The 8,049-nt window shown below is 31.8% G+C and overlaps 1 long non-coding RNA gene across 1 annotated transcript; it reads left to right on the plus strand.

Annotated features, from left to right (window-relative positions):
* Positions 1–1,480: 1,480 nt before the first annotated feature.
* LOC118765404 lies at positions 1,481–5,715 on the plus strand. The gene is made up of 3 exons (XR_005001267.1): positions 1,481–1,495; positions 3,122–3,124; positions 3,357–5,715. It is a non-coding gene; the product is annotated as an uncharacterized LOC118765404 (long non-coding RNA).
* Positions 5,716–8,049: the final 2,334 nt, after the last annotated feature.

The raw sequence follows: 8,049 nt of genomic DNA on the forward strand, positions 1-8,049 counted from the left end.
CTTATTCTGCCCTCCCCCAATTATGTTTGAAATATTTTCTTGTTTATTTCTTGCATTATCAAACAAAACAGTTAATATGAATAATAATCCTTTTGTTGAACATCCCTGTTCTCTTCCCCTGCCCTGCCCCATCTTGTTGTTTGTTAATCAGGCATGGTTGCTGGCTATTTATTTAAAACATCTAGTTTTTTTCTTTTTTTTTTTTTCAACTCCTTGTAAAAAAATTTGCTCCTGTCAGCATTTTGCCTTACTCGTTGAAGATGTATTTTTGTGTGCAGAGAGTGCTTAAAGTGCAACTTTTTTCTCTCCCCTTGTGAACGATCTAGTATCATGGTATCCTTCTCTTTTGCTTGTTCAGTCAACATAAATTTATTTATAATGTTGCTATTATATTCTATTCAACCACTCTTTCAGATATTTTGGTTCTTGAAAGAATGATTTTCATTTAACATTTTGAAAAGAAAAAAAATCAAAGTTTTGTAATTAGCTTTTGATTTTACCTCCCATTTTTTTAGGAATGACCTAAGTCAATCAAACATTTTTATTTTTTTAAGGTTTCATTCAAAATTCCATTTGTTTTCCTCAAAATTTCAAACATCTAAGAATTATCTGAACATTTCATTTCCATAAATGTGATGTTTTGATGATATTTTAAAAATTTATTTATTGAAATATTTGTATAGTGTGGAATAATTTTAGCTTCATTTCTAAAACCTTTTATGTGCATATCATTCTTTTTACTAAATCTTAGACATTTGAATTTGTATTTCTCATTTGAAGCTCTTTGTAAACTTTATTTCATTTAGAGCTTTTCATATTGGATATTTTGTTTCATTTTCTTCTTAGTACTATGGATGAATTTGACTCCTCGTGCAAGCAGTTAAGGAGAAAAACAAAACAACTTTTTAAGTTACTGAAATTTGATTATTACTAAGTCCAAATCCATGAGACTGCACAAACTTCAAAGAAAAAAAAATTGCATTTTTTTGAAAATGTATATGAAGTACAAGCTATTAACTGGATCCTTCACTCAGATTTTGTTAAAATATTCTGTTGAAAGGTGTGTAATATGGACTGAAAAGACTGGTGCTACTTACTCATGGTTTGAGTACAGTGAGAGAAGTTTAGAATTCAATAAGCTTCATCCAAACTATTTAGCAATGCAAATAGTGATTTTAGTTTCTTTTACAGAAAAATCATCTATTGGTTCTTGGCATAATAAAACTGCTAAGATCTATATTAATTTTTTCTGCTACAACTTTAGAATTGTCATAGCTAGTTGTTAATATTTTGTTTACTTAAATCCTCTATTTTTTAATCATTTGTGAAAAAGAAAATTCCAAAAATTTTGGAGAAGCTTACCTGTTGGTTTCAGTGTCTGAAGTATTGGAAAATCTCCATTATTCTTGCCAAAGTGCACACTAGAATTTTGAAGTAAAAGTAGTTTGATATTAGAATTTGTAATTTTAACCAACTTGATGCAGTATTTTGCTTTGTAATTCAGCTGTCTCTTCTATAATAGAAAAATGATTCTATTTAAGAATTTATTATTTTAATAATAATAATAAATTAATTTTAAAAGCTTTTACTAAAAGTTTTTTCTTTTCTGATTGTTTTATAATGTAGTTAATACTTAAGAACAACAAAAAAACAATAGAATAGAAAAATTAAACACATTTTTGCTTGTTAATTTAGAATTTGTTACATCATTTAAAAACTAACAATTGAGTCTTTAGTTTCTTTGAATCAGTTCACTATTCAATTTAGATGGACAATTTTAGTTTTTGATACCCTCATAACATAATTTTCAATATATTGAATCAGGAAAAGGAGCTCTAAGTGTACACATAAAAATTTACTATTTTGTACAGTTTATATTGTGTGCACTATGCTTTCATGAGAATTTCCAAATCAAAAACTGATTCTTATCCAAATATTTATTCTTCATGAACATCTATGGATGACTCTTCAGTCTGACTATACAATGCTAAAGACGGTACTTTATATTCACATGCAAAACTATTGTTGGATACCTTTAGTAGCAGCATAAATTTGAGCGAGAAATAATAATTCTCATTGGGAGACACTTCATGAAGAGTGCAAATCTAAGGAGCCACACTTATTGTAACAAAACTTGATTCAACTAAACAAATGTTGTTGTAACAGTTGAATCAGAGGTATTCATACATGCATACAGCTATGCATGAACACATTCACTTAAACTTTCTTCAGTTTAAAGTTGAGACCTAATGGCTGGTGTTACCAATTTTCATTTGCTGCAGTCTTCCCTTTGATATTTAATACTAGATGTGGTGGCTTCCTTATGGTCTATTCCTCCGTAGCAGTTTACAATTTGTTTCCTCCTAGCTAAATCCTTTTCTTTATTTTTTCCTCCACTCGGGCATTCTTTTACATATATGTATGTTTAGAGGTTTGAGTTTTAAGATCATTTGTTCATTTCAACATACATCTAAGTTCAATAATTGGTTACCTTCAATTAAAATTGAGAAACAGCCAGTGCAATCCTACATTTCTTGTTTTATCTTCTCTACATGACATAGATTTCTTTTTGTAAAGGTGATAATAATTTATTAATATGTTGCATTTAAATGGTACAGCTAACCTACCAATGTTCCATAACTTTTTCTTACCTCCTTTTTGTTGCTTACCTGCATATTCATCAACTGATATAGTTTCTGTTTTGTTTCTTTATATAGCTTCCAAATATCCTAGATTCTAAACTTTTCCAGGTCTCTTTGATACTTGTTTAAATTATATGCTGTAACCTTTAGAAAAATCACTTTGAATACTGTATTGCAGTTGATTCCAAGTTGATTCCACTGTATGATAATGACAGTATTTTAGGCTTCTCATTTCAACAGATTAGAATGGTTAAGTTTAAAGATATTTCATAAGTTAAAAAACTAACCACTGCATAAAATACCTACTGTCATATGAAGTATTTATGTCTGAAGGTTTTCAGTGCCTCACAGAAACTTCAGCAAAGAATAACGTATATTCAAGTACTGGTGCTTCAATATACAGATAATGTAGTAGAACCAAAAGCTTGAGTGAGGTTGCGAAAGACAATGTTCAGCCCTTTTCATGCTGTTCTCAATAGTTTGTTTCAAATTTCTAATAACAACCGTCCATACTCATAAAAGCTTTTTTCTGCTCATTAAATGTATTTCTTGATGTAGTATTTACACTTGGAGCAGTAAAATTATGGAAATTGTAGTTTGCCTATAAATACTCTTTACCCTTTCACCATCATATAAAAATATTAAATTTTTACAAGATTATTTCTCTTAGGCTAAAATATTTTCCATCTAATGGACAGAAGAACCAGTTACTAGAACAACTTATTCTTCTAATAACTGCCCAAATTCAGTTGGTGTGTTCTAATTTTGCTGATTCTTCTCATTTTTTTCCCCTTTTTTAGTTTCATTTGTTAATTTCAATAGTTTTTCTTTTGATACAAATATCCTAGGAGCATCAATTTAAAAACTAAATCATTACAAAATTTACTCATATTACTTTGTCAATCTTCAGAGTTAAGTAATGTGAAGTACTCAGGTGCTTTTTATTAGCCAATCTTAATATTATTGTTTGATATGATTCATTAGATGCCTACCAACGTACTTATATAATTCTTCACAATCTCATATTTCTCCAAAAGACAATAGGAACTTTTTTTGAAGGCAGCTTTTTAAAATCGTATTTCTGGAAATGGTCTAGATTTTGCACTTATTCACTGAAAATTCAGTTACTGAGCACTATATAGACTATTTCATTTATACAGAAAATGTACTTGGAAGTGAATTAAAGCTGTCTAAACCAGAAAACTGTTTTTATTATAACATTTCTATACAACTCTGATGCTTCCTGAAGGATAATTTGATAGAAAGTTTTAAACTTTACACTTGCTAACATTGAAACTAAGGTTTGGAGCTGAAATAGCTACTTAAGCCCTTGCACATAAAGATTCACTTTCACTTTATTTGTATAAAGCGGGTTATTGGTTCATCCTGCCTCCTAGGCAAAACTCATTAAAATAGCCTCTAAGCTTCCAGCAGTAAAATATTAAAATTGTTTACTATTGTCTTCTAATATTCTACACTTTTTTCTACAAAAGAAGATAACTTTAAATCAGCTTATTGATATAAACTGGTTTAAAGTTTTAAGTAAAAATTTCAGTGTTCATAAGATGATACACCATTCCTGTGGTTCTTACCTCAACATTGATGACTTCTGTAAAAGTGTCAACTTATATCTGTAAGCATTCAATCATAATTCTGCCTGGTGTTGTATTATGTGATCATATATAATGAATGTACTACTGGTTGGGATAATCTCAGGGTTTCATATTTCCTGGGACTGTGGATTTCAAGATAATCCATACAAACAGAACATCCATTTGATTCCTTAAGTTAATGATCACAGGATATAGTATGATACAATACACATTAATAAAACAACAGTAAAATTTTTTTATAGTATCTAATAGAATTTCAGTTAATCTTCTCTTCACTCTCCATTCATAAAATCTCAGAAAAAAGAAACAAAGATTAATGCCAATCAGACATCCATATTATATCATTATTAGCATGCATTAAGAGCTAAAATTGCTTTGAAATAATAGCTTATATTAGGTGCTAAAGCTGCTTCATTATGACAGCAAACAAGGAGCTAAAGTTACTTCAAGATCATTGCTTCTATTCTCTCTCATATCAACAGACTTCTACAGTTGGTTTATTCAATATTTAATTCTTGAAGATCTATCAAAAGAGCAATCCTTCTTCAAATCAATTAGCTAACTTAGCAGAGAGGATACTTCAATTCAATGCTCTCACTGCCACCAATTATTATACTTGTGTTTAATTGCTTGCATTAAGTCTTCAGAGAGAAGGAAGTCTCTCCTTCCTTATTCTCCTCACTTCTGATTTTTTTCTCTTTTTTCTTTCCTGTTTTATCTTCCTTTTCTTCTCTTTATTTATTTTTTTCTGTACACATTATGGCCAGCCAAGCACATTTTCAGGTTACTATCTAACTGCTTAAAATAATTAAAAGCCTTTGCTAACTTTATAAAGAAGCTGACCTGAAAGTATAGTTCCTCCAGTGAATGGCCAAAATGTTGTGAAAAGTCTGTGTACTACAAAATGGTTCTTTGACAATATTGACTAGATGTTTAAATTGGCTTCATCGAAAGGAGCTAAAGATATATTGTCATATAAAATATGTGACCAAGGGCTAGTAGAGGATTGTATTTATCTTCAGTGAGCATATGACTGTGTGTATGTGTGTAAGCATTCGTGTGACAAATATGTATGTATACTGTGTTCAAGATAATTACATGATTTGTTTATAAAACAATATTACATTTCCCTTGCACACTTTCCTCTATCATCGTTTTAGAATGGTTTGAATGAAACCTTGCTATAAAACAATCCTTTTCGTGTTTCTTCACTTTTCTGAAATGGTAGCAAATTGGAGTAAACCAAGAAAAGTCTTTTGTTCAGACTATTTTCATATTCCATTATTTTCCTTTCCATTATTTATTTTGATAATTTTTTTTTCATTTTATATACATTGTTTTTCTTTACTGTTCCCATGTCTATCTTCTCCTTCTCTCTCCTGGCTGCAGACACTTCATTGCATTTGACTGCATTTATCATTATTGTTTCAGATGATGATGAAGTGGTCATTGACAAGTTTAGACAATACATTTATGTATAAAGCAAAGAAAATGAAATCTGATATATAATGTACATGTGAGCATGCATGTGCATACAAAGAGTGAAGATATTTTCTTTACCTCCCACTTCAATAGGCAAGTGCTGCAACATTGAAACTACTAGGATACTTACTGTTTAGTTTATTTCCTCTTGGCAACCAATAAAAAAAAAATCATTAACCTGCCAAGGTCAATTCTGCCTTCCCTCTTTCAGGGTCAGTAAAAAGTACTGGTCAAGTACTGGGGTTGATTTAATCAACTTACCCCCCCCCCCACTCCTTCCCTTAAAATTGCTGGCTTTGTGCCAAAATTAGTAAGAATTATTACTATTATTATTTATGTTCTAATTTCAACCCCCACTGAGGTTAATGCACTCTCCTCAGAATTTCAGGCCCTGTGCCTATGGTAGAAACAATATAAAATAAATCACTATTATTATTATTATTATTATTATTAATATTAAGGCAGCAAGCTGGTAGAATCTGAGTGTCAACAAAATGCTTAGTGAAAATTCTTCTGGCTCTTTATGTTCTGAGTTCAAATGCTGCCATGGTCAACTTTGCCTTTCATCTTTTCAAGGTTGATAAAATAAGTACTAGTTTAGCACTGGGGTCATTGTAATCAACTTATTCATGCTTCCCTAAAAATGCTGGCCTTGTACTTGCAGTAGGAAGGATTATTATTATTTAGGTACTTCATTTGATTAACCTCACAGTGCCAATATTCAATAAGGAGGTGCATAGTTAATAGGTCTGATGTGGTTGCAGAAGGACAGTCTGGCAGGGCTTGAATAATTAAGTTCCCTCACCAAAAGTGGTGCATTCACCAGAGGGATTTTTTTTTACACCCGAGCAACAGTTCAACATGATTAGTCAGTTTGAAAGCAGATGCCCTTCCTATTCTCATCATTATTATTTGTGCACAATACCAAGAGGAATCACTAACTAAGGATTCTCAACAGAATCCAATCAGTTGACTGATTTGGCAGCAAAAATTACTTAAGTTATCTTACAACAGATATCTGGGGATTTTTAGAAGAATATATTACATAACAATCGCATACATACACTTCATACCAAGTTAGGCCACCAATGCTGACATTCAATCACCACCTGGAAATTTGCCATATATTTAGATGTGACAGTCTTAAGAGCTGCTCATATTAATGACTTTGTGATAATAATTTAAACCATAGTCTAGAAACTTCATTAGATGGTTCAAAGATTCTCTCCATGTAAGTATTATGTTGAATCTAATGGCTGTTGGATCAACATTTTCATGATCAAATTCGATGAGGTCTATGATATTGATCCGAAGAAGGATATCCTTAAACTGCCTTGTGGTGTTTATTGTAAAGAAAGGAATAACTATATCTCTCACCTTTGCAAACATTGAATGCACAATCAATCCTCTGGTGTGAAGAGTAAATAAAAACTAAACCTTCTCTGAAAACGTCTGCCTTTGACTGATTTAAGTCAGCAAAGATTTTACAAGCAGTGAAATCCATATGCTATGTGGACAACTTGTCACGGTTTGTAAGTGGTTCTGATATCAACATGGCAGTAGTTCTGTTTTGGAAGAAATTCTCTTTAGTGCTTATTCTGATCAACCAAAATATCTTTGTATTAGATGGCACAACTGCAATTACAATGAATCACTGTTTGCATTTGTTGGCTGCTGCTCCAGTGAAACCTGGCCTGTAAACATTAAGAATTGATTTAAATTGCCTCCATTGAAATGTTTGAACCATGAATCCCCCTCTCCCTCCTCCCCCTGCAAGAATCTCTATTAGAATATTTCTAAAGTTGAAAGACTTCCTTCATCTGCCTTTGATAGTAAAGAAGTTGTCAGATAGTAAAGGCTTCATTGGTTTGGTCATCTGCAACACATGGGGGAAGAGAGGTGTTAACTAAAGGTGCTCATTTGTACAGGAGACGGCCAAAGTCATGCTGGATTTTTTTTTTTTGGATGGGGTGACTGGCACAAGACTAAGAAAAATGGAGGAAGAAGAGTATACAACCATATCGACTTGATCTCAATGGCATCCACACCTCATGTATAGGGAACAATGGATGGAAAAAAACTGTGCAATTGTATTAGTGATAGTAGTAGTAGTAATAGTAGTAGTAGTAGTAGTTGTAGTAATATCAGAATGGTGAGCTCCATTGAGTAGTGGTAAACTCCTGCCAAGTTAAATCCACGTCCCAATTTCAATTCCCAGCTGGAGCCATTTCACTTCACTTTCATCACTTATGCCCTTGGGAAAAGCATGACCATTACAACTTCCTATTTCCCCTTCTCCCCAAACATTTCAG

This window comes from Octopus sinensis, linkage group LG1, assembly GCF_006345805.1.
Source record: "Octopus sinensis linkage group LG1, ASM634580v1, whole genome shotgun sequence".
In the NCBI taxonomy this organism is placed as follows: Eukaryota; Metazoa; Mollusca; class Cephalopoda; order Octopoda; family Octopodidae; genus Octopus; species Octopus sinensis.